Raw genomic sequence first — 26,161 nt, 5'->3', positions numbered from 1 at the left:
GGCATGTTGGAAAGAGTTCAAGCATTCAAGGCAGAAAGACCCAGGATGAATCTTAGTTTAGCGTTTGTTGTGAAATTTTGGACTTAATCTCCAAGCCTCAGTTTTCTAATCCATCAAATGGGGATAAAAGCCCTACCCAAAACATTGTTATGTGCCTGAGCACAAAGAACTGAAAAGTAATAGGTTTATAAAACAAGATTATCGTTTGCCAGGAGTGGGCATAGTTCCTTTTTTAATTCTGGAATATAATTTGAAAATTCAACGGTGTACCAGATCTTCCTCCCCAGGGACCAGCAGAAAATTGCACTCTCCTTCTGAGTGGAAACCCTCACTAGGGTTCCACAAATAGCCTCTCTTGTCTCCTGGTTTCATCCCATGAGAAGAGGCATTCTCCTCACAGGCGTGTTCACACCACAGGAAAGCTTTCTCACCCTCTCTCTGCAGAGTTTCTCTCTCCAGTTTTCGAGATATCTTCTTTGCCTCAAGGACAGAGCGGTGGTTTTGAAACACTTTCATATCAGAGTGCTTCCCCTCCCCCACACGGGGGGTGGGGTGGGATGCTCCGGCCGCCGTTTCTGAAGCTACTTTGTGAGTAACCTGAAGTTGGAATGCCCTCCTGAGGTCGGTGTATAAAAGCCAGCCGCATAAATAGGAACCAGAGGCTGCAGTAAGCACAAATGTTCTCCAACAACTTCAATAGAGAAAGGCTTTGTTTGATCCTCGCTAAACTTCCTGAAACCAAGCTGAATATTTGTTTGTTTTGTGGTAGCTCAACTTTTTTTTTTCTTTTCAGGCCTTGTAGTGCATGGCTTGTTGGTTTCTCTGTTTAAAAGGAAAGTGTTTTTTCTCAGTAACGATCTCGCGTTCTGAACTCCGCGATACCCACTTCTAAAGGCCATTTCATCATAGAGATAAAGTTCTGCTAACTCTCAGGTCCCAACAGATAAAGGATGTGGCCAGTTACCATGACTCGGGCCTACCTCCAGGAGTGTGTCATTCGGGGCACACGCCTAAAAGTGTGTGAACAGAAAGTTTCTAGATTTCTTTGCGCATTGAAGGTTTGATCCCGCAAGGGGAAATTATCAGTGTAAATGACTATGCAAAAATGACAAAATAGCGTTTTGACCTTTCAGTTGCCAGAGAAACAAAGGCCAAGTTAAGGTGAGTTTGCTGTTCTCTTGCATCCTGAGAAGCCTACTGGTAATTAGCATTCTTTTTTTAAATTTATTTTAATATTCCTGGAACCTCAGGACCACAGGTGCCCAGTCCTAATTAGAGAGACAGCCCAGGAGCGGTCCTTAGAGAAAAAGCCCCAGGGGAGAGCTGCGGTGGGGGGGGGTCGCTTGCAGAAGATAACAGCGGAGGCCAGGCCTCCCTTTTGGCCTCCTTTCTGGTAGATGTGTATCAACACCATGAAACCATAATATGATGTCGAGCTGACTGATAGCTCCTAAGACAGAATGTTCTGAAGTCAGCGTCTCGGGGCTAAGTTTCTTGGCGGAGTTCTTAGATACGTGTAGAGTGGTTTTCTATAGCTCGCCTCCAGATTGCTAATGTCCCCAGGTTTCTGGGTGTCTCAGGGCCTCTCAGAGTGCGGGAAACAGCACTGAGGCCGTGATAGCCAAGGTCAGATCTTCAATCGATGGCCTCTGAACACGGGGGAAATTTGCCAGGTGTCAGATGCGAGCCTCTTATATGCCATGGGTTTGTTTTTTTTTTGTTTTTTTTTTGTTTTTTCCTGGAAGCAACTGGAAACCAACTGAGTGACACTTAAGTCCTTCACCTGCTGCATTACTGTAGCCAGTGGATGTGAGCCAAAGTGGTACCAACGAAGGGCCCTCATCTGAGCAGCCGCAAGACTGACAGGCTCTGGCTCGGAGTGGAATGTTATACTATGTTCAGAGTCATGGCAACTTGAACTTGGCAGCCGTATCTGCTTCTGAGATTACGAGTGCCTCCCGGCCAAGTGCACCTGTGACAAGAGTTGACCTCGGAGTGGGATGTAGATTGAGAAACCTCTCTTTGTAGCTAACAATTCATTTGAACTCCTTGGACAGCTAGATGTTTAAGTAACAGTTTAAGTGTTGGAATTACCTGGCACTGACTTCCATCCTCCAAATACTGAGTGTAAGATATATATGGAATCACTGAAAGCTTCCCTCCTCCCCAAAGAGAAGGGGTGCTTCGAACTAAAAGGATGTTTCCAGAGTGCCTTTTGTTTCCATCGTCAAAGTGGATAAAATGAACCTTATTTGAAACTGAGGCCTCTCGTTGAGGTATATGAATAAATGCTTCTCGCAAAAGGGCTCTTCGTCAGAGGACTGTTAAGACCCTGTTTCATGGCAGACGTGTTTCAACATATTTGCACTTCTCAGGGCGCTCATTTGCTTTCATGTGTTGTGAGTAGCTGGTTTCTGTGTTTAATCCGTAGCACGTGACGTTTTTCTGTAGCATGGCTTCAATAGAAAGTTATACTCTTGGCACGTGGGAGACAAGTTGTAACGCTTTGGTTTGAAAAACAAAAATCTGTCCAACATTTCTAAGAGCCATGTTTTCCTAGGAAAATGGTCTATGGGCACTCAAGTTCCCAAAATTATTTTTGCATTTTCTTTGAGTGATTTTTAAATCAAGTTGAGAAATTGTATTATCAAGGCGTCCACCAGTGACATAATTCGGAGGCATATCAGATTCAACTCATGGCGGCCTTCTCTAACCTGTTTCCGTATGTTTCAGGTAGCATGTGGTTTACTGCACGGCCAAGTTCCCACATCTTCTTCAGGACTGTGTGTGGAGGACACTTTCATAGTCACTTGCAAACCAGTGAGACACTGGCATGCTCTCAAAAGTGCCTTCTCTCCCCTCTCCCCCTCCTCCCTCCGTTGGCCTCATGTTGAGTTAGCCAATCAAAGTCAACATGACATCTTCCCCTCTGGCCTGTGTTCTCCCTCCCCCTGAGGTCAGCCTTGGTGGCCCCACACGTTGCCACAGCCACTGCCACACCTGGCCGGGCAACCTGCGATAGCTGGCTCACCCTCCCTCCTCCTCACCTGATCCCTGCAGGTGACCCAGCTGCCTCCGGGTTGTGAGGCCAGCGATGAGGGGGTGGGGAGGCGCCATGTAAATAATGGCCATCTTCTGGCCTGTATTCCTCTCTCTTGACCACAAACACTGCCCACGAAGCTTATTGGGGGGGGTATAAAGCATTGGAATCTCATTTTTCTGAACAGTTTTGGTCTTTGAATATCCCTAGTACAGCGACAGCCTCTGTGATTAAAAAAAAACAAAAGATGGAACAGGAATAAGGTTTCTCAAGGTGGCCATTCAACCCACTATTTCGGTTTGTCTTCCTGTCTCCCTCCTGCCTTCTCACTCTTGCCTCACGATCAGTTGTTCTTTTGCTCAGTCTTTCAGCCAACACTTGGCAACAGGTCTGCGGGCTCTGGCCCTGATGGAAACGCGGACTGGGCTGAGGTCTCTAAGTGCTTAGGAGAGAGATGGGCTTCTGCAAAGCCAGGCAGAGTTGGAGTGTCACTTGTGCAAGGCTTCCCAAGCCCCGGTGTCTTCTCTCAGGGACTAACCCTGTGGGTGCACTCACAGACGATCGTGTATCATCCGCAAACCTTGTTTCTGAGCGTGGTTTGACGGCCCGGGGACTGAGATAAAAGTTTAAGGCATCACAACGCGCCTGAGCATAAAGGCATCATCGAGAAAGCCCTTGTAGTCAAGGAAACCGAGGCGAAGAGGTGGCAAGCTGCTCGTGTCAAGTTAGCAGCCAGGGCCACAGAATGGACTGGAGTAAAAGAAATACACGGTCCCTGTCCCAGTCAACACCAATACCAAGTGAGCCACTGTCGATGAGAATGGTAGTTTTTGCTAGACTCTTGTTCCAGGTTATAAACACTTCCTATCACAGGCTGCCGAGCCCAGAAAGAAACAGAGGAAGAAAATCCTTTGCGTGATGAAGCACTTTATATTTTCTGCCTCCTTCTCAGTCCGTAATTAGGCTTTGCAGCCACCCTGGGAAGCCGGTCATTACCACTGGGTGAGGAAACGGAGCCCCACTGGAGCCATGTGACTTGCCCAAGCATACGAGCCAGACAGGCCCGGCAGGGTGAGACTCCTCAGTTTCTGATGCCCACGCCCCGTGTGCAACCCAGCCTCGTCACCCTGGGTCTTGGCGCAGGGAACAAACAAACAATGATGACACTGCTTTTACTTCCGGGGAGCAATGGGTTTATTCAAAATAGGAGCAAGGGGCGAGACACATGGCGTCCAACAGCAGAATTACTGGGGGGGGGGGGGGAGGCGTGCCCCCACTTGGGGGCTTGGAGTTCTGTTCTCTCTAAAGCCGCATGGCCACTTGTAAGTTTCCCTTTATTACTCACCTCCCCAGGTCTCCTTCTGTGAAGGAGCCATATGTCTTGCTGGGCAGTGGGGATTCCAAAGTGGTGCCATGAGGTCTACTTTGTTGCATGCAAGTACAGGACCATGGGATACCATGTCATACACGATGTATTAGAGAAAGGTACATATGGAGAGATATGCAAGTTCAGAAGAAGAAAATCACCCTTCCTGGGGGTCAGGGAAGGCTCCCCAGATAAAGTGACACACACATAGAATCTCAGAAGATGAGTAGGTGTTTGCTGGTTGCAAACAAGGGGAAAGAGCATTTGGGCAACTATGATAGAGGTTTGTTAAATTATAGAATCCACCCCCGTATTCAAATCATGTTCCCTATTACCTACGGGGTAAAACCCGAACAGTAAGCTCAGCTCTCAACTCCGACGTCAAATAAGCTCTCTCTGCCCTTTGAGATGCATCTCAGTGCAGTTTCCCCAGGCCACAGGGAAAGCCAAGACTTTATGGGTTTCTGAGAATTCCAAGGTTGGAGAGTACAAGGGGGAGGCACCAGGGCTGTGTGTTCATGGTCACCTCCAGTGCTGAATTTCTGTCTTCATGGATCCATTTCAGCTTATCTGATGTCTTTTAGGTACATGTATGTGTATGGATATGTGTGTGTGTATACTTGTGTATGCTGTGTGTATACTGACTTGAAAAAAATCTATTTCACTAAACATTTTACTGGGTGCGGAGAAGAGGATGGGTACCAAGCAGTGCATTTGTTTCCCAGAAACACAAATGACTTCCAACTGATCCTTAGAGACCTTGATATTGGAGCCTGCTAGCAGTTGAACCACCATAGATTTTCTTTCGGCTTTAGCCACTTTGCCATATGTCCTCTTGTCTTTCCCTTTGTCCTTTCCCCACTCCTATCTCTCATCTCTCTCTCTCTCACCCTGAAATTCCTAGTTATTTCTCTCCTCCTTCCCCTTCTCCTTTCTCCTCCTTCGCTCTAGAATCCTGCTCAGCTCAATGAATTGTCTCTTCGTTCTTACTGCCCACCTGGTCAAGGTCATGGTCTATCATGGGATTTTCCCAAGCAAAGACAGTTCCTTTCCAAAAGAGAAAGTCTGGTGTTACAGCAGTTATAATTTCCATTTGTCTGTGGCTCACCATATCTCCGCACAGAGCATGGTCCCTGGCAATAAGTGGGCCATTAATATCATTTGTTCTATGAACTGATTAACCAATTAAATAGTACTTTTTAAAGGTATGTCTTTTCCTAGCGTTGGACTCTACTGTAATTCTGTCCTAACTGCTGGATAAAAGGAAGCCTATTCATAAGACAGGCCCAATGGCTGCCCACCGCGTGGCAATGCCCACCAGTCATGGAAGCCTGGCTGGCGAAATAGCCCAAAGGCTACGTTCACTAAACCAAATGGCTACTTGGTCAGGCCTGCAACAAGGCCAAGCGTGGAAGGTTGCACATCAGTTGAAGAACAAGGGACTTGTCCCTTGGGAAAGAGGAAGAGAGGAGCATGGAAATAGGAAAAGCACAGCCATAACATTTGATTTTTTTTTAAGGAGAGCTCAAGGAGCAATTGTGACATCTTGGGGATAAGGCTAAAATTTATCAAGTCTCTGCATTTTTGTCTGTTTCAGATATTTTGTAGTTGCAGAAAGATTCCCTAAGTGTAAAAGGAAAACAAAATCCCATATCAAAGATGCCAATTGAATATGCAGTCACCCCTGCTAAGGAAGAGACATTTCAAAATATGATGCTCTTCCAAGAAGAGGGGTATCTGGGACACGCAGCCCCCCAAAACAGGAAATGGCTCCCAATGAATGTTGTCAGCATGAGGCAAAAACCTCAAGTTTCATAAGAAGACTTTGTTGCTGGCGGTCTTTGTCTCTCACCACTGTTGTGTGATTAAATCGGTACAGGCCTGCGGTAGAGACTCCGTGCCTGCCCGCAGAAGCATTTGCTAGGTGTTCCCAGGTCTTAAAAACCCTGGGTGAAACGGTCCTCTCTTCTCTCCCTCGCCTTCCCTGTACAGGGAACGTTGCAAAGGGCTCGAAGGAATTTTCTCAGACTAGTCCCTTCCCCAAGTTATTTTCAAAGCAACGTGGAACTAGTTTTTCAAAACGAATCATTCAGGAAAAAAAAAAAATCCCAGTGCCCTCCCATGTTAGTCTAGTACCATCCCGGGAAGGTGAGAGGAATGTACAGACATTCCCACAGCCGCTTTGGTTCCTAATAAGTCTCCGAGAAGCCCCAGTCCCGAGGTTCTGTCCAAGTTGCCACACACTGTCCTGAACCTTCCTTCTCCGTTTATTTATTTATTTTTTCCCATTCTAGAACAGCCAGCGAATGATTTCACACCTTTTTGTTTAGCTGCTAAAAGCAACACAATCACTCCCCTCAGGGCTGCCTCTGTGGGTTCCAAAAATAAAATGGGCTCATTTTCATGCTAAGCGTGCACAGGCTCACAGGGATTCTAATGAAAGGCGAAGGAAGGAAAGAAAGAAAGAGAAAAGAGGGGTCAGGCTGGGGGATGTCGCTGAGGAGGGGGTCAGCTTCTGCCTGGAGTCACCAGCCGCCCCTGCCAGAAGGGATGGGTAAAATGTAACAGACAGTTCTTAGGCCACAAATGAAAAGGTGATCTCATTCAACCCTTCGACTCTCCAGCCTTGTCTTCTGTCCCTAAACTCGGGGTTATTTTTGGAACACAAACTATTATTCACCAAGAAGAGGAGTCGCCTGCTCCAGCCTTCCAGATAAGAGATTTCTTCGGTAGGAAATAGCCAGTAACTTGCTTCCAGGTCAGAACATAAAACCATGGATCTGTGAGATTCTAGGTGAACGTTTGAAATTCAAAATGGTCTGGGCCAGGGGGGAGGGTACAGCTCAGTGGTGGAGCGCGTGCTTAGCATGCATGAGGTCCTGGGTTCAAGCCCCAGTCCCTCCATTAAAATAAATAAGTGAATAAGTGAACCTAATTATCCACCTCAAAAAAACAAGAACAAAAAATAAACAAATAAAATGTATTTTTTAAAATTGTCTGGGCCTGAATTGTTAGCAATGGCAGGCATCGTATTCCACACAGGACATCTGAGAAGGAACAATCACACCATGGTACAAATGGTACAAATCACACCATGTTAGGCCCCGCTAGCCAACCTGGAATTTGTGAAAAGGCCTCCATGAGAACCTGCCAGAAGGGCAGAAGCTGCCCACCTGTCCTTACAGGTCCTTGCTGGCTCGTGGTCTGCCTGCCTGGAAGTTAAACAGCCAGTGATGACACCGGCCTGTTGTATTTCCAGGGAGGCCTTCGCTTGTGCATGAGGATGGGCTGACTGTCAGATTCCCCTCCGACGATGGAGCCAAAGTCGGCCTCCCGGCGGCTTCTGCTCTTCAGTTCTAGATCTGTCCCGGGGCACGTGCAGCTCAGACTCTTTACAGGAGAAACTTTTAAATATCCGACAACGACTCCCAGCCTCCCCCACCCCCTCCCCATCAGTTAGGCCTTCCCGATTTCTTCTCCCAGCGCGGTTTCCAGCACCTTCCTTAGGATACATCCAGTTTGCACAGTGTATCTCTTCCAGCACAGCCACGGAAGTGGAGTGAGTAACTCCCTGAGCTGAAGAGCGTGCGTCTGACGCAGGCTGTGCTCACCTGAGCCGTTTCTTTTAGCAGATGTGTTGTGTGCTGTGGAACCATATTCCTTTTCAAGATCTGTGAAGTAAGGATGTGTTCAGCCGGCTGTAAATAGGACTGCTCAGAAAAGCTAAATGCTGCGAAAGGAACACAATTTTTAAATGGTAGTTTAAAAGAATCTCTTTATATACAGATACTTGACATGCAGATTCTAAGTCCTTCTTAGTTTTTTCATGAAAGCAGATACCCAAAGTGCCTTGGGAATCCTAATAAGAATTATTTTATGTTGAATATTTGAAAATTTCCTAACTGCATGTCTTTAAAATTATTCTGGGGTTCAGGCTTTCCTGGTTAGGAAATGACAGAATCTTTCGAAACGGAAAGACACAGGAAGACTGTCAAATCTGGTCACAAACTTTCAGGCAAATATTATCCCATTTTTACATATTCATTCAGAATTCATTCACCAAATGCTGTCCAAGTGTTTGGGGCTAATATAGAGGTGAAACTGTAGCCCCCTTCTTTCATGAAGTTTACATCCCCATAGGGGAATCAGAGAGGCAAAATTTTAAATCATTGCATGTAAGGATAAGTGCTATGAAAAAGAAAAAACCTGAAGAGGGGCTGTGATAGAGACTCAGTCAGGGAAGACAAATTTTAGGAGGGAACGTTGGACCTAACTGTTGAGAAGGCTTCAACCACAACAGAATCTGGAAGCAACTTCTTCCAAGCTACGGAAACAGCAAATGCAAAGGCCCTGCAGTAGAAATAAACTTGATGTGTTCTGGGAAGTTAAATTAGGCCAGTACAGCTGGAAAATATTAATAGAAGAAGAAAGTGATAGTCAGTGAAGTCGAGGAGGAAAGAGGTGTGCAGGGGCCAGATCGCACGGAGCCATGAAAGCTATGACGAGGTTTGGATTTTATTCTCAGTAGGAAACCATTGCAGGGTTTCGGGGAGGAGGATGGCATGACTTAGTATGCTTTTCTCTCTGCCTGCTGTGCAGAGATGGATCGCACGGGATTTAGAAACAGAAGGAGAGGAAGTAGCCAGGAGGTTGTTGCAATGACGTAGGCAAGAGAGGCCACTGGCTTGTACTGACATGGTAGCAATGGGAATTGAGAGAAGGGGACAAACTCCGGATATGCTTTGGAGGTACAACCAATGGGATTTGGTAAGAGAGAGGCAAATGGGGTCCAGGGAAGCTTCAACGACTTGCCTCCAAGGGGAGGAGGCGACGGGCGCCAGCAGAAGTTGCATGCTTAGTAGTGCCATGTACTTTAATCCAAATGTCAATCCTAATAACACTGTGAGGGATACTGTTCTACCTAGATTTTGTGTACTAGGACCCTGAGGCTCAGAGAAGTTAAGTAATTAACCCCAAATCACACACAGGGTCAGATTAAGCTGGGGTGCAAACTCAGGACTGTCAACACCATATCTCGTGGTCTCATCCCCCCGTTACCACATTGTTTCCAAGGCAGTGGGACAGGAGGAACTTGAACACAGACTCTGGGGGGGGGGGGAGCGCTCCTTCTGCATCTCTTTTCTTCCAAGTTATTGAGGCTTAATGAGATTTTAAGCCAGTACCCTCATTTGCTATGTATCCCCTAGTGTGTCATTATCTATTTAACCAAAACTAAGGCTCCTTTCTCCTGTTTCCATGCTGCCTCCTTCCCTGGCTCCCCACAACCCCCAGGTCAAGGTCCGCATCTCTCTGTGCAGTTTAACTACCAGAGACATGAGCTCCGGGACCCGCGTCTCCTCCTGAGGAGCCGTAGCTGGAAATTGCTTGTGCAACGCGATGACGACTTATCTATATTTAGCAGAAACCGTGGTGGCAAGGATCTGTCCAGCTCAATTTTTTTTACAGTTTCAATGCTCAGAATCTCACAGTCTCCTGAAAGGCACATTGGCCCTGACAGTATCTGAGTGGAAAGAAATTCCTCCATCTCACCGGGTTATCTACTGGAAGCCTTGTTCCAAGAAATTGTGTGGACATCCGTGGTAGAGCCAAGACTTTCCATGCTCAACATGCCCCCTACCCCTCACTTTGATGGCTTTTAAGTGTTTTTTTAAGACAGGAAAACAAGCATGGAAAGTTCAAGGGGGAAATGGACTGTTGCCTAATTGTTAATGTGTTTAAGTGATACGTACTGCGCTTGGTTTTTATTTCCTTTCAATGTGGCATGGAAAAGAAATACAGACTGTGGTTTATGGTTTAAAAACAAAGATAAACTTGCTTTGGGATGGGAGGGTGTGTGTGTTAAAAAATTACAGCAGGTTTTCTCAAGTGCTTCCAACAACGACATTATTGCCACGGAGGGCTGACTGTCGCTTACCCTTCAAGTGACTCGTTAAGAGGCTGAGGCACAGTTTAACATTTCTGGAGCCAGACTAAACCAGATATTGTCTATTGTCCATGACTCTGACCCCCAATCACTGTAGATCAACCGGAGAGAATTGTCTACTAATGAAAAATAGAACAATTAAGAAGAGCTAAGAAAAGAAGAAAGTAAAGACCATTAAAGAAAAACAGAAATTTTTCAGATAGTAAAATACCACAATTGTATCACCAAAAGGGAATTTACAAGGGAAAAAAATTGTATCCAGTGAGTACTGACTTATAGTCCTTTACTTTTTAACATGCAAGATGTAGCAATCCTTGGTTGTCAAGGAAAAAAAAATTGCAAAAGAATTCCTATTAGCTTTAGGAATAGAAATTTTAAGAGGTAGTTGTTCATACCTTCTTTCAGTCCCCAACCTCATTTTGGGTTAAATCTTATTCAGAAGAAACGCACTTGGTTTAGAAATGTCCTTTCTCGTTTCTACAAAAAATCTCTTCTAATGAGATGAGTTTTGGTATCACTGTGTCTATTGAGGAAAAGAGGTGAAAAAACAGAAAATCCACTCTTGGTACCATTGTACTTCTTGGGACTAAAGCTTCCAGTACTGTATTTTCAGAAGTTAATTAACAGACCATTATTAAGAAAAAAAAAAAAAAACTTCTTTGCAATTTGGGGAGGGGGTATGAAAATACAGTTAAATGTCCAAAAATAATAAAGTCACCGATAACCCCATCATCCTAAGATACTATTAACAAGCCTTAAGCACAAAACAAACTTTTTCAGCACATACCTTATAGAACCCTAGCAGAACCATCGTAATGCAGGCTCTCATTTTCCATTTTGTGACAGTTTCTGGCAATTTTTTACAGACACACGGGTTGAAACCTTTACTGGTGCCCTAGAAGCCTCAGATGAGATGCCCTTTCAGCATTAAATGTCTTAGTCTCCTCACTGGAAATTTTCTTCTCTTGAGATGAATAAAAAGATACGTAATTCTCTTCTTTATATTACTGTTCCTGTGACTATCAAGAAATTATGAAAGTCCTTTCTGATTTTCTGTGTCATAACATGAACCCCACCCTTCACAGACACAAGCAGAGCTAACACTGTACCTTTTTCTCCTAAGACCCAAAACGGTAAAGCCAGAGATCTCTTTCTCCAATAATCTTTAACGGTCTTCTTTGTACGTCATCTTGGCCACCTTTTATGTAGAAAGAATTCAATACAAGAGATAAAAGAACTTCTAAAAACAAAAATTAAGGGTGGAAAAACCACTGGTAAAACGAGCAGGCAAGGAAGTCAGTTGAAAACCCCGAAACATAATCTTGCATTTTTTAAGAATAGTCTTGAGTATATGTTTATGGAATACATATAAAAACTATGGGGAAAATAGTCATGCCAGGATAATTGTTAGCTTATCAGGAAAAAATACATTTTTTCTCACACCATATAATAAATTACGGGTCCAGATAGGCTCAAGAAATCATATTTTTGAAAAACTGATTAAATAAATAAAAGAATGTGTTTCTGCATATTTATCCAGTACTAGGTAGGGAAAGATTTCCTATACTTTAAAGGAATGGAAGAAATCAGAGTAAAAGGCCAATAAATTAAAAGATAGAGAAATATGAAATTTCCATACCTCAAAAATAATCATAACAAAATCAGAGGACAAAAAGCAAACTGATAAGTTTTTTTTTTCAAAAATTGAAGCACAAAGAAAGCTAATAACCTTGGTTTATAAAGTGTTACTATAAATCAGTGAAAAAACAGACAAGTCCTGAACTGATAACTTGTAGAAGAGAAAATACAAAAAGCTTATTATATACTAAACAACTTTCAGCCTCACCACTGAATGCAAAATTAAATAACAGGGACCTGACAAAATAGCAAAGGTTAAATGACAACCAATGCAGTCAGAGCTTTGGGAAGACACTCATATATTGTGCTAATGTTAGTGGATGCAACTTCCGGGTAATATGTGCTCTAAAGACCTGAAAAATGATGATATTCTTTTGATCCCATATTTCTACCTCTAGTAGATTATCCTCAGGAAATAATTTGAAATGCTAAGATTTATGCACACACACAAAACGTTTATTTAAGTACACCCTAGATGTCTAAATATTAGGAAAATTATAATAAATTATGGTACAGTCATATGCTGGGAAATTATACTGCCATTAAAATGATATTTAAAGAGTGAATAATAGCTTGAGAAAATATTTTTGATTGGTTGAACAGAACCGAGGTATGCGAAATTCTGTGTGGAGAATGATCTCGGTTACGTGCAGAAAAAAAAAGTGTAGGAAAAAATTACTGGAACTATACCTAGATGAGCTTGCGTTCGACTAATGAGATAAGATTTAGTCATGTTTTTGCATGCTTCTCTTAGCTTCTGTATAACTTCCAAATTTCTACTTATAACTTCTCCCGTGTATATGTCTTACTTTAAGAAACTTTTAAAAAGAAGGAAAAATTGAACTTGAATGTGGTTCAGAGTATGCCACCCCAAAACATGCCACTGTGGCATAAGGCCTATTTTGAGCTGAAAACAATTGGGGAAGAAGCAGACACAGGATGAACTCTTTATGGCCTCCTGGTCGCTGCCAGGAAGGGCAGGCCAATTCTTAACCACCAGAGACGACTCCAGACTCTTAATCAGCCCCGAAACTGTACCCGAGGAAACTCCATAATAAACTTTGGTAAAACATCCTTATCTTCCACTACTTTCCCCCATATACTTACCTTTCCACGGCTTACCACCCTTGGAAGCCTAAAACCCTTTTCCTTTGCATTGTCGCTTCTCTGCAAATTTACTGTTCTTTGCTAAGATGCCCATAGAAGCCCAAGTTGTAACCGTTCCTTGGAGTCACTCATCACTGAGTATTCAATGCATTGAGTTCCTAAATTTGTTTTTCTCCCTATAATCTGTCTTTTATCAGTCTAATTTGCAGGACCCCCGCAGTGAACCCAAAACGGGCAGAGGGAAAAGAAATGTTTTCCTCCCCCTGCAAACTAACACACACAAAACAAACAAACAAAAAAACTTGGGTGGGAAGCATCCTCCTCCTTTTGTAACCTTAGATTGCGTTCCACCTAGTACGAGGGGAAACCATATACTTCCAAGGCCACAGAGGTACCTGTGTGCGGCAGTTTCCTCCAAAGGGCAGGTGGCTGGGTGATTTTGCTTCTTTCCCTTCTTCTCCTTCCTCATGGTTTCATTTCCTCCTCCTCTCTTTCTCCCACCCTCTATGCAAGTAAAAGTCAGGGAATCTGAGCACCACATCCTGACCCCTTTCCAAGAGTGGCTACATGAGGCTGTCCTTCCCAGCCTAGGGAGACAGACCTGAAAAGGAGGGAGACACAGATTTCCGGTAGGTGAAGAGGAGTGGTCTCTCTGAGGACCTGGGCGAGCTTCTCAGCCCTCCTCCTTGTAGACCACTTCTGAATATGCACAGAACAGGCTTCCTCCAGGAGTTCACTTGAGAAACAGGTTTACCCTTAAAGAAAAATATTTCGGCGTTTTAAAATGGTGACTCTTAAAGTGCTAAACCCCACGATCACTATGACTGCTACCAGCCTTACAACAAGAGAGAGCCAGGTCTGAAAATAAAGAAACTGAAAATGCGGCCAGTCAGACCCATAGTTGACTTGGGCAGAGGTTGGGCCATGAACAGACTTACGGTTTTTCTCCAGCCAAGTCCAAAGTGAAGTGTTGTTTTTTTGTTCGTTTGTTTGTTTTTAGTTGAAATTAAAAACTCGTTTACTCTAACAATTTTATGCATGTTTCTGTTTCTAAGGAAGTGGCGGGCCTGAGTCTCTGATTCATTTCTGTAATGCCACGCAGCATCCTTGAATGCAAGCGTCACTATCCAGGCCTCGGACCCTTTTGGAAAGCCTTTTAGCGTGTTCTTCTTCCTTTAAATCTCATCATTGCATTCTGAGGGCAAAAAGCATATTTTAAATCAATAGGTGCAAATGTAATTAAAATCTGAGTACACAGATTCTGGATGTCTGGCCAGAAACACGTTGTCAATGATGACAACTTTTTACAGTTTGATTATATTATTAATTGTGGCTATGTTTTCGTTATACCTAGAACCTAGGAAATCAGGAAAACCTAGCTTTTTCATCTAATTTTCTTTGGATTCAAAGCTCTCTTTTCTTCCCTCTCTCCAACAACAACAGAAAAATCGAATTTATTCTAGTCAGGCTGAAATACATAATTCAGCAATATGCCACCATCACCTTAAGGTTTAATGTTCTCTCCACTGAAAATAAGTAAAAATAGCACATTATCCTCAGACTTGGTGGTTAGGAAGAGAAATATATGGGAAGGGTATCACCTAACAGCTACCCTTAAATTGCAATTTGAGGGCCACAGTCATTTGCATTCCTCCACCTGCCCTGAGGCAGCGGCCCGAATGCAGAGTCATGGTGGCGGCAGCCTGGCCCCCGGGTGACAGGAACCATTAAAGAGGAGCGGAGGGCCAGGCCCCGCTCCGTGGTTTTCATGAGCTTACTTGTTGTGTAGGAGGCAAACAGTGTCTGAGGAGCTCTGGACTTGCTTACCAAAATGTTCACCACTTAGAAGCAGTGAGAAATTAGTGAGTGAGATGTTTATCAAGTACCTGGAACGAGAGTTGACTTTCTGTGAAACATCATTCTGGAATCAAAGGCAAAACTCTCTCTCTTCTATTCGGTGGAGCCTGAAAGAAAATAATCATGTTAGAATTAGTAAGGCAAACAGCAGAGAGGAATGAAAACAAGCTGATATTGAAAAGGGCTGGGGGGGAAATACCTGAGCCTTGGGAATTACGGAAGAGCTGAGATTCAGAGAAGTTAAAAAAAAAAAGGAAGTTGGTTGCACTGCTTCCCTCAGAGAGACAACTGTCTCGAGGACAGAGGGGTACTGAATGTCTCAGGTCGGTCAGGGAGAGGACTGTGGTTCACAGGGTGTGATGAGAAGGTGATGCTAAGTGGACCTCCTTAAAAGTCAGGTTGAAGTGAGTTTTACCGGGAGTATATGTGTTTTGTATCTTTGGTTTTTACTTGTCTTGAAAGTAATAAACAACTACAGTTATTTTAAAGTGTCATCATTACAGAAAAACATAGTGTAAAAATGGTCCCCCCACCCATTGCCCTAAAACACAGATTATCACATGTTAAAAACTGGGGATGAAAAATGGGGGATAGAAATATTTTTTTCATATGATTTGTAGTATACATCCTTTAAAGTAAAGTTGTGGGTAATTATAACAACATGAGAAATATTTATATGATAATATTCATTGTAACCAGTGAATAAAAAATTAGGTATGTAATAGGAGCAAAAGACACCAAGTAACCCTATGATTAGAAAAAGACAAATAAAATTATAATAAAATTATATCAAATTATTTTTAAAGTTGGGGATATTCTTCATGGTTTTTAAGCATATGTTAACAAATATTTTAGAGTATGTGTGTGTGTGTATATGTGTTCAATGACCACTTCTTTGCCTCAAAGAGCCCCTCAAAAGGGTACTCAGGGTTTTTTTGTTGTTGTTTATTGAAGTATAGTTGATTTCCAATGCTGTGTTAATTTCTGGCGTACAGCATGGTGATTCAGTTGTACATATATATTCCTTTTCATGTCCTTTGTCATTATCGGCTATTACAAGCTATTGACTATAGTTCCCTGTGCTAAATGGTAGGACCTTGTTGTTTATCTCTTTTATATATAGTAGTGTGTATCTGCTAATCCCGGACTCTGAATTTATCCCTCCCCACCCTTCCCCCTTTGGTAACCATAAGTTTGTTTTCTGTGTCTGCGAGTCTCTTTCTGTTTTGTAAATAAATTCATTTGAAGGATATTCAGTTCTTAGTTCATAGCCATGGGGAAAAGGAAAGAATATCTGAAGACCATTGGTAAATACCACTTTGAATCTCTCCGTGGCATGTGAAATTTAATTTGAGTCCTATTCAAGGAAAAGTTCCTGTGGTGAAAAGTCTATGTGTTTCTCAGGCAGGAGAAGGACCCAAGAAACTACACACCAGACTTGGGTTGGGCAATTGATTTTAATCATTTATTTTAATCGTGGTTTCTATTAATTACTCAGCAATTTCGGGCAGTTCTCCCCATTCACACCATCATTTTCCCTTGTGAAAATGGGAAGGGTGATAGAAACACTGAACCTGGGGACATGGTCTCCCAGCCCTGCCACCGACTACACCTGCCTTTTGGCAAACTCTCCTCAGCCAGGGTCACACATTCTGCCGGCTCACAGGAGCCAGGAGGCTTCATTACCTGTGGTTTCAAAGACCTCTGAACTCTCTTAGCAAGGGAGCTGTTTAAGTTCAGTGTCACATTATCCAGTTCCTGAAGCATTCATTTTAGAGAGAGAGAGAGGAAAAGTACAGAGATTGTGCTATCTCCAAAGGAAAATTTATTTTTTAATTTTTAATTGAAGTGTAGTTGATTTGCAATGTTAATTTCAGGTGTACAGCAAAGCAATTCAGTTATACATATATATATACATTTCTGTTCAGATTCTTTTCCATTATCTGTTATGACAAGAAATTGAATATAGTTCCCTGTGCTATACAGTAGGGCTATGTTGTTTAATCTGTTTTATATATAGTAATGTGTATCTGTTAATCCTGAACTCCTAATTTATCCCTCCCCAGCCCTTTCCCTTTTGGTAATCATAGTTTGTTTTCTATGTCCGTGATTCTGTTTTTGGTTTGCAAATAAAATTTGTATCATTAAAAAAGTTTTTTTAGGTTCCACATGTAAGGGATATCATATTATATTTGTCTTTCTCCGTCTGACTTACGTCATTTAATATGATAATAGAAAAGGTTTTGTGGGGTTTTCTTTGTGGGGGAGGTAATTAGGTTTTTATTTATTTAGTTATTTCAATGGAGGTACTGGGGATTGAACCCAGGACCTTGTGCATGCTAAGCATGGGCTCTTACCACTGAGCTATACCCTCCCCCAAAAAAAGGTTTTCTGGACTTTTTGAGTTGAGGAAATGCTTCCTGGTTTGAGAAAAGTCATATTACACTTCCACACAAATAGGCTGCTTCTCAAAAAGAAAATCCTTAAATTAGATATTAATTTAAGGCCATCGAAATTTAACCCAGCTGTGTTCACCTTCTCCTTCCTTTACTGGAAGGTGCTCTGTGATTACTTGCTAGCAGCACAAACTCGTATGACATGCCGTGCCACTACGGGTGCTTTTGACAGGTGCTCCTAAGATATACCCTGGCCTGGCCCCACATGGTGACCAAGCTTCCGCACAACTGAGGGTAGGGCGTTGCAAGGCTGCCAACTTTGTTTAAGAAGTGTTACTCTTTATTCTGAGAGTGTGTCCTTCCTACTTTGGGGACATTGAAATGTTCTTTCCTTTTATGAATTGCTGATAATTGAAGATGGCAGTTGTGGTATTTTTAACATTCTTATTTGATCTAATTTAAACTTGGCAACCATATATTGATCTTCTCACCATTTCCTTTTCTTTTCACATTTTACTGGTCTGCAAAATCCAAACTCTGGAAGGCAACAGTCTTTGGCTAATTCTGTCTATACGGTAATAGGGAGAAGGCAGATAATCACCATTTTGAACTCAAAGTATCAAATTCCTCCCCTTCTGACTGACACATGTGCCTCAGCTGATGATAAGTAGGACACCCAATGGGCTTGAATTGTATTTCTCTCTCCACCCTCTAATAGGGTTCCTAAAATTAAGCCACCGAAAGGACAAAAAAGAAGGAAGCAGAAGAAAAAATTATCGTCTGGTTAATGGACCCAGTGTCAATTAACAATGAATATAAGTATGTCCCACACAAAGTTCAGAACATACTTAGACTAAAAATTTGTTCATTGTTTATTTTAAATTCAAATCGAACTGAATATCCTATATTTTAGCTGGCGGCCAACACTATCTGACCCTTTAAAAAATACATAGGTGGCAAAACATGAATGAAAGTAGCCCCTACATGTAAATTACTATTCGTGAAATACACGTAAGTGGCTATTAATGACACTCGTTGGCTTGCCTTTATGTTGTCTAGTTTTCTCGTCTACATGTGAAGTATTTAGATGATCCGGTTCTTGTAAAAGCATAACAACTTTCAGTTAAATCCAGGGAAGAGTAAAACGAGTTAACTTGCCCCCAGTTGGCGTACCTTGTGAATGAGCTGATAACCAGTGTTTACAAGCAGGTCCTGTCAGGTCACCGCAGCTGCCCGCCTCCCTCCCAGCTGGCTGTTCAGGTGCCGCGGTGATTCCCTTCGACCCACGCTGATGTCTCAGGATCTGAAAGTTTGTGTGTGGGAAGTGAGGCAGACAGCCAGGATCCCAAGAGCTGCTCTTCGAACACAGTGTACTCACCATGCAGCCAACACACTTGTCCTTTGTTTCTTGTTTTTCCCTCTGACATTCAAACAAACCCAAAGTGTGAAACTTTTTTTCACCGGACTACCTGGCCAAGGTGGCAGTCCCCCCTTAGCTTGAAACAAAAGTCATAATAAAACTGTCAAGTAGGGCTAGTAACCTCTCTGGGAATATTTGTAGGGAAATTACTTTCCATCTGCAAAGTTGCCACCTATTTTCTGTTAAGGAAATGAACTGATATGGGCTGGAGATCAGCAGGGAAGCAGGAGCCAGGTCAGATGCCTGGTGTGCATTTCATTAAAATGAGTGTGTGTGTGGGCGGTGTTTTGTTTTGTTTTTCCCTTGGCCACCTCAAGGTTGTTGCAGAAGTAATGTGAGGAGGAAAAAAAAATACATAGTGAGCCGTGCTTGAGATATTTGAATATGTTGAAATGAATGGAGAGTGGAAACCAGAATGTAGATTCACAGCCAATTTTGTGGTCAGTCCCCAGATGGGCTGCTGAGGACTGTGAAAGGAAAGGTGGGTTAGAAGCTCCTAGCATGGGGGGGAGGGTATAGCTTAGTGGTAGAGCGCATGCCTAGCATGCATGAGGTCCTGGGTTCAATTCCCAGTGCCTCTGTTTAAAAAATAAATAAACAAGTAAATCTAATTACCTACCCCCATTAAAAATTTATTTTTAATTAAAAAAAAAAAAAAAAGGTCCAGTCTGGCTCTAAAGCCATCTTCCAGGGTGACTGGACAAATCACACTGGCCCCTGGACAAATGAGGGGACTGCACAGGCGAATACCCATTTTCCCCAGGTCTGAGGAGGTACAGAGGAGAGAAGGAATTCCTGAGTTACAAGTCAGTGAACCGGACTCACCTGCTTACCTCCTGGGGGTTCAAAAGATTTAAAATAGCAGAGACACGTTCCTTGATCTCATGTTCTGACCTTCAGATGTAGAAGTGTGGCCATTCTTCATGTTTTCCTCTGCCCACCCCTGCCTTGTCAGAGAAAGATTGGTTGGACTGTGTTTTTGGTCCTCCTGGGAACCCAACGAGCTGTATCACCGACAGTTACCTCTAGACGTCCAAACACACAGGGCATTGTTAACTTTCTTTCACAGAGCTGTTACTTGGGGTGGATGAAAAGTAGGTAGAGTTCAACCATTGTAATTTTTTATATAGGTGTGCACAGACGACGCGTACCCCTTTAGTTTCTAATTCACACTCCGGACTCTCAGGCTTTCTTTGCCGTGTGCTTTCCAGGCCTTTTCCCACTGGGCTTGTTCCAGTCAGAGTCTGTATGAAACACTGCCCTTTGGTCAGCATTTTTAAATTGAATTCAGATGGGAAATACATATACTTTTCAAGGTAATCAGAATATACGCTGATTCTGTCCTTTGTAATCATATAGCAAACATGGTAGAAATTATCAAAGATTTCAATGGGGTCCTTTCCATTCTGAGCCCAGAATCTTATTGATTTCTTCATGCTTCCAAAGATGGCTGTCCTTTCCTACTACTAAACCCTACAGCAAACATGACAAGTCTTCATCTTCCATTTCACCTTTCTCACTCAGAAGCGTTGACTAAGCGGGAGGGTATATGGCTCAGTGATAGAGTGTATGCTTGGCATGCACGAGGTCCTGGGTTCAATCCCCAGCACCTCCATTAAAAATAGATAAATAAATGTGAATAAATAAAGATACCTAATTATTTCCACCCCTAATTTTAAATTTATATATATATATATATATATATATATATATATATATGTTTTTTATTGTGAAGTATAGTCAGTTTACAATGTTGTGTCAATTTCTGGTGTACATGAATGCTTCAGTCACACATGAACATACATGTATTTGTTTTCATATTCCTTTTCACCATAAGTTACTATAAGATATTGAATATAGTTGCCTGCGCTATATAGTATAAACTTGTTGTTTATCTATTATATATATATATTTTAGTTAGTATCTGCAAATGTTGAGCTCCCAATTTATCCCTTCCCACATCCTTCCCCGCCCCCAGCAACCATAAGTTTGTTTTCTATGTCTGTGAGTCTTTCTGTTTCATTAAATAAGTTCGTTTTTTTTTAGATTCCACGTATGAGTGATATCATATGGTATTTTTCTTTCTTTCTGGCTTACTTCTCTTAGAATGATGATCTTTAGGTCCACCCATGTTGCTGCAAATGGCATTATTTTATTCTTTTTTATGGCTGAGTAGTATTCCCTTGTATGAATATACCACAACTTATTTATCCATTTATTGATGGACATTTAGGTTGTTTCCATGTCTTGGCTACTGTAAATATTGCTGCACAAACTTTTGGTAGATTAATTTTTGACAAAGTCTCCAAAAAAAGTTTTTTTTTAATTTTTTAAAATTAAAAAAAAAATTTAAAAAGAAGAAGCATAGACTTGAGTGCCCTTTTTCTCCTTGGGATTGTGCCAATACCAGAGAAGTTAAACCAGGTGCCCCCGCTACCTTCCAGGAGCTTTTGGGATAGTCTCATTCATGGGGTACATCTTCAGCTTAGACAGACAGACATTCCTATAGCCCCCAGCCTTCCCTTGACCTCACTTCTTCCTTATCCCCCATTTTTTGACTGTGAACCTATGTTGGCCTTCCCATGACGGAAAAATACTAGATGGCCTCTATCTCTGTGCAGCCCACACCTAGCACACTGCTGGCATTTGCCCAAATTATGCCACCCTGTTCAAGATCACCTGACACCACTGTGATCAGTCTCATGACCTGGCACATCGCACTGCCCACCCAGGTCATTGCTCCATTCCAGTGACTCTTCCAGCCATTGCTCATGGAACTTCTCACCATCTCACGTCTCACCAGGCTCATGCAACAGCAACCCTTCTATTCATGCAGCAAGATAACTTGAGTACAGTATGTGTGGGTAGAGCCCTCTGCCAGAGTGAATAAAAAATACCCTCCTTGTCCTCAGGGAGGTGAGACTCTAAGGAGAGAGACAAACAATAAAGAAATAAACAATCATAAACATTGACAGCAGTGATGAAGGAAACAAACAAGGCCACTGAGAGAGAGTGGTGGTGGAGGCTGTCTTAAACCATGGGGTCTGCAGAGGTCACATTTGGGCATGAAACTAAAGAATGAGAAGGAGAGAGGGACTGGAAATGCTTTCTAGACCTCGGTCTCAGCAGCTAAGCAGACCCTAAGGTGGGAAAGAGCTGGGTGCTTTGAGAACTGGAAAGGGCCTCTCTCAGTCCTCCCTCCTTTTCCGGTCTCTTCTTTCACATACACGTTGCTGGCTTCACCCACTCGTGTTGATTAATCCGTCTCCTGAGCTGCCACAGGTCAGTCTCCTGGCTCTCCTTCTCTGACGCTTGGTCGCCTGCTGTCTTTTGCTGTTTAACTGTGTGGAAGATCTTTACAGGACTTGAGTTCCACATGTCTCCTCTCTAAGAGCATTGAGAGGGTTCTATTTATTTTGAAGGTGCTAGAGAAACACTTGAATTCTATTCAGTTCAGTAACCATTTATCGAATGCCTGGTCTGTGCTAGGCGGTACATGCTATAGGCGCTTCTGTCCATGCTGGTGTTGAAAAATCAACAACCCCCAACGTAACCACGAGGGAAATGTGAGGCGACCCCAAACCAGGCGACGTTCTGCAACAGACGTGACCGTCTGCCTCAAAACTGTCAAGGTCGTCAAAAAGCAAAGAGCCTTGAAGAAACTGTCACAGACCAGAGGAGGCTAAGGAGATGCTACCACCCCACAAAATGCAGTACCTAGATGGCATCCTGGAATAGGAAGGGACATTAGAGGAAAACTAGTGAAATCTGAATAAACTGTGAAAAGTAGTTACTAATAACACAGTCATGCTGATCCCTTAGTTGTAACAAAGTTACCGTAGTAAAGCCAGGCAAGGGGCACAGAACAACGCTCTGGATGCTCTTTGTGTCTTTTCTATAAATCTGAAACCGTTCTCAAACAGCTTATTTAAATGAAAAATAAAGAAATCATCCAGACATGGTCCCTGCCTTCTATGAGTTTACACTCCAGTACACACATCTAAATACCTGCAGTGCACCAGTAAAATTATGTCCCAAGTAGGAAAGGAGACCACACGAGGCCATGAGAGTCATTAAGAATTTAGGGGAGGATGCAGTGAGGAGGGAAATTCCGGGAGCTGGGTTTTGAAGGATTATTAGGAGTTTGAGGAATGTGGAAGACAAGCCTGGAAAAGGTTCATTTAGGTCAACCATTCGACAAGGCCTGGAGTCCCTCTGACAGAAGAGAAATAAGGAAGAAAAGAGGAGAACCACTTGGGTATTTGCTGAGCAATTGTGGTAGAAGAGTTGGTGACCCCACCATTTGTGGCCGGGGCTCTGAGCGGTGTCCCCCAGGACTCCCTCCCATCCGTCTCCGCCCAGCTGCGGAGGCTGTCTGCTCGGTCACCTTGGACACTGGACTACACTGGGCCGAGTTTCTGGAAGTGGTGGCTGGAAAACCAGGAGAAGGCGTGAATGCAGGAACCCCAGGAGTGGTGAAATCGGGACTGAGGCAAGAGCTCAGCGGTCAGTCATGGTCATTGTCTCCAGACTGGACGGGCCAGAAGGTCTGGCACACCCACCCCTGCAGGTAAGGGAGGCAGAGGGCAAGTGCACTGGGGGCAAGCGCCTTGTGCTCCGTTAGTGCTGCATCCGCAGCGTCCGATGCCTGGTCTGAGGGCAGTTTTCAAAAAGAAAAACTTTGAGGAGCGAAGGAAAAGAGGTACCCAAAGAGGCCTGGTAGCCCTCAGTCGCAGAGAAATGGAACAGAATGGGACCCCGATCTGGGACAGCCAGCCTACAGGTCAGGAAGTGGCCGGCCTCCAGTGGAAGGAGGACCTCCCAGTCTCTCCCTCTTTCAGGGATGTGAACAGGAGGTCTGGAGAGGAGGCGGCAGTTAGGAGGCAGCTGATGGGCAGAGGAGAACTTGAAGTGGAGGAGGGGCTCAAAGGACGGTGCTTGAAGGAAGTAAAATCAATGAGTGAGCCCAGTGGGTAGTGAGTAAGCCATCCGGTATCAGAACGGAGAAGCAAGCGTCCCGGGAGAAGCAGCAGCCCCGAGAGGTACCGCGCTGCCCGGTAGCAAGAGGTGGGAGAGCAGCAGATTTTCCAGGTGCCACTTCCAAGGGCCCCATCGCTCTGTGGCACCGAGGACCTCCACGAGCCCAAAAGTCCTGTAAAATGGGGGTCATAACAGAGACAGCGTTCTGGGTTTGAGTGGGGTGGAAGCAACATTCTCTGCACAAAGCACTTAGCACAGTGCTTGGGCACCTGATTGAGAGTTGTTGTTTTTGAGGTTATTGTTTTCTTAGCCTTCCTAGATTCCCCAGAGAAATATTCTTATTACTCCACGTATACCCTTGTGATAAGCTTCCCCTAGCTTGGTGAGTCTTTGTTCCTTGCAACCAAAAAACTAATAATACGAATTCCAAAATTATCACTGGTCGGAGTTGCAACTGAAAGCAAAACTAATTCCAAAATGATCGCTGGTCAAAGCTGCAGCAAATATGTTTGGCATAGCCCAGTGGGGGCCCTCATCCCTGGGGATAATTCCACCATCAGTCCTACAGGGAAGGTCCCTCCCGATTCAGATCTGTCTGATGGATCTGGTACAGATCGGGGAGTTCCTGGTTTGGGGGCCATTAGCTCAAACAAGCGCCAGCCTGATCCACCCTGAACTGAGCTGTGGGCAACCAGGAAGGTCAGAGGCTGGGGAGCCAGGTGTGGAGAGTGGGGGCTCTGAAGACGCACCTCATTCAGCCTCACCCCCAGAAAATGCTAAAAGGGTCATCTTTTTACTTTGTCATTTAATCAGTGGTTTCACAGACATTAACATTATTTAATTTTTTTTGGAAGGGCCACATGGGTACATGATACATTATTCCAAAGGATATAAAGTAGAGGTAAGCCCTATCCTTTAGCCAGTTACCAGTTTCTCATGCAGCCCGTCTGTGAATACTCAGTTAACCCTATGTGAGTCTGATGAATCCAAACATATATATTCAAATATATTTATACACACACACTGTTCTGCATATTAGAATACTATGGGATGGAATTCTACTCACACACAATGGAATACTACTCAGCCATTAGAAGGAATAAAATAAGGCCATTTGCAGCAACACGGATGGAACTGGAGATCATCATTCTAAAGAAGTAAGCCAGAAAGAGAAAGAAAAACACCATAGGATATCACTTACGTGGGAATCTTAAAAAAAAAAAGACACAAATGAACTTATTTATAAAACAGAAACAGACTCATAGACATGGAAAACAAACTTATGGTTACCAGAGGAGGAAGGGGATGGGAAGAGATAAATTGGGAGTTCGAGATTTGCAGATACTGACTACTATATATAAAATAGTTAAACAAGTTTCTACTGCACAGCACAGGGAATATTTTCAATATCTTGTAGTAACCTGTAATGAAAGAGAATATGAAAAGGAATATACATATGTATATGTATGCTGTACACTAGAAACAGACACAACATTGTACACTAACGACACTTAATTTTTTTAAAAAACTACATCTTTAGAGCTAACTCCATAGAGTGCCTTCTTTTTAACGACTGAGTGATGCTCCATTTTAGGGATCCAGCAGCTACGTAATTCCCCTACTAACCAACGTTAAGTTGTTTGCAGGCTTGACTGATACAAACATGGCTACAATGAATAGCCTTGAACATGTACCATTTTGTAAATACGCAAACAGATGTACAGGATACATTCCTGGATGTGGAATTGTTAGGACAATGGGAAAGTGTGCCTTTAACGTCAATGGGTGCTGCAAAGTGATCCTCCATAGAGATTTTACCATTTGACGTGCCCACCAATAATGTGTGCAAATGCCTATTGCCCTCCATCCTCACCAACACAGAATGTGTATTTTTTTTTTAAAGGATTTGGTTTTGTAGCAAATATAAACATATGGGCACAAGCCTTTGCCCAATTTTTTTCCTGATATCTAGCCCATCTCCCTGAATGTCTCTCTCTCTCTCTCATCTCCTGGGCAGACATGTGCATTCACACAATGCCGTGCCCTCTCCCCCCTGCAGTTTGATTTTAAAAGCTTTCATTCTTTCTTTCTCATATTGCAATAGGTTTTCATCTTTGGTGGTTTCCATTTGCAAAAAAAAAAAAAAAGAAAAGAAAAGAAAAGAAAAGTAATTCTTGGGCGAATGTTTTCACTGAGTTCTGCATTCCCCAATGTAGAGGACCTCTTAATCTTTCCAGGAGCTGTTTCTACTACCAGGATGCCAGGACCCAATTCTTCATTAATTTTCCTGAAGCCCAGATAATACTGAGGGGACCGATACTGGGGCCAATAATGTGCAGTAATTCTCAGTATTTACAGAGCTTCTTTGTCTGAGATCTCAAAGCACTTGACAGCATTAAATCATCATTCCCTT

General features: G+C 43.2%; 1 protein-coding gene and 1 long non-coding RNA gene across 5 annotated transcripts in view; one reads left to right on the top strand and one right to left on the bottom strand.

Moving 5' to 3' along the window:
- Window positions 1–26,161, top strand: part of RORA (RAR related orphan receptor A) — a 694,742-nt gene that overhangs the window by 545,604 nt on the left and 122,977 nt on the right. The gene's annotated exons all lie outside the window — the stretch shown is intronic.
- Window positions 7,453–24,319, bottom strand: LOC141577980 (uncharacterized). Of its 3 annotated transcripts, none has more exons than XR_012507698.1 (4): window positions 18,522–24,319; window positions 14,982–15,059; window positions 10,746–14,290; window positions 7,453–10,469 (listed from the first exon to the last, which is right to left on the bottom strand). It is a non-coding gene; the product is annotated as an uncharacterized LOC141577980 (long non-coding RNA). The 3 variants fall into 3 exon arrangements; XR_012507699.1 differs by having other exon boundaries at window positions 7,453–11,369; window positions 11,460–14,290; XR_012507697.1 differs by having other exon boundaries at window positions 7,453–14,290.

Source organism: Camelus bactrianus, chromosome 6 (genome assembly GCF_048773025.1).
Source record: "Camelus bactrianus isolate YW-2024 breed Bactrian camel chromosome 6, ASM4877302v1, whole genome shotgun sequence".
Taxonomy (NCBI): domain Eukaryota; kingdom Metazoa; phylum Chordata; class Mammalia; order Artiodactyla; family Camelidae; genus Camelus; species Camelus bactrianus.
The sequence above is the reverse complement of the archived record's forward strand: the minus strand, read 5'-3'. Positions and strand labels throughout refer to the sequence as shown.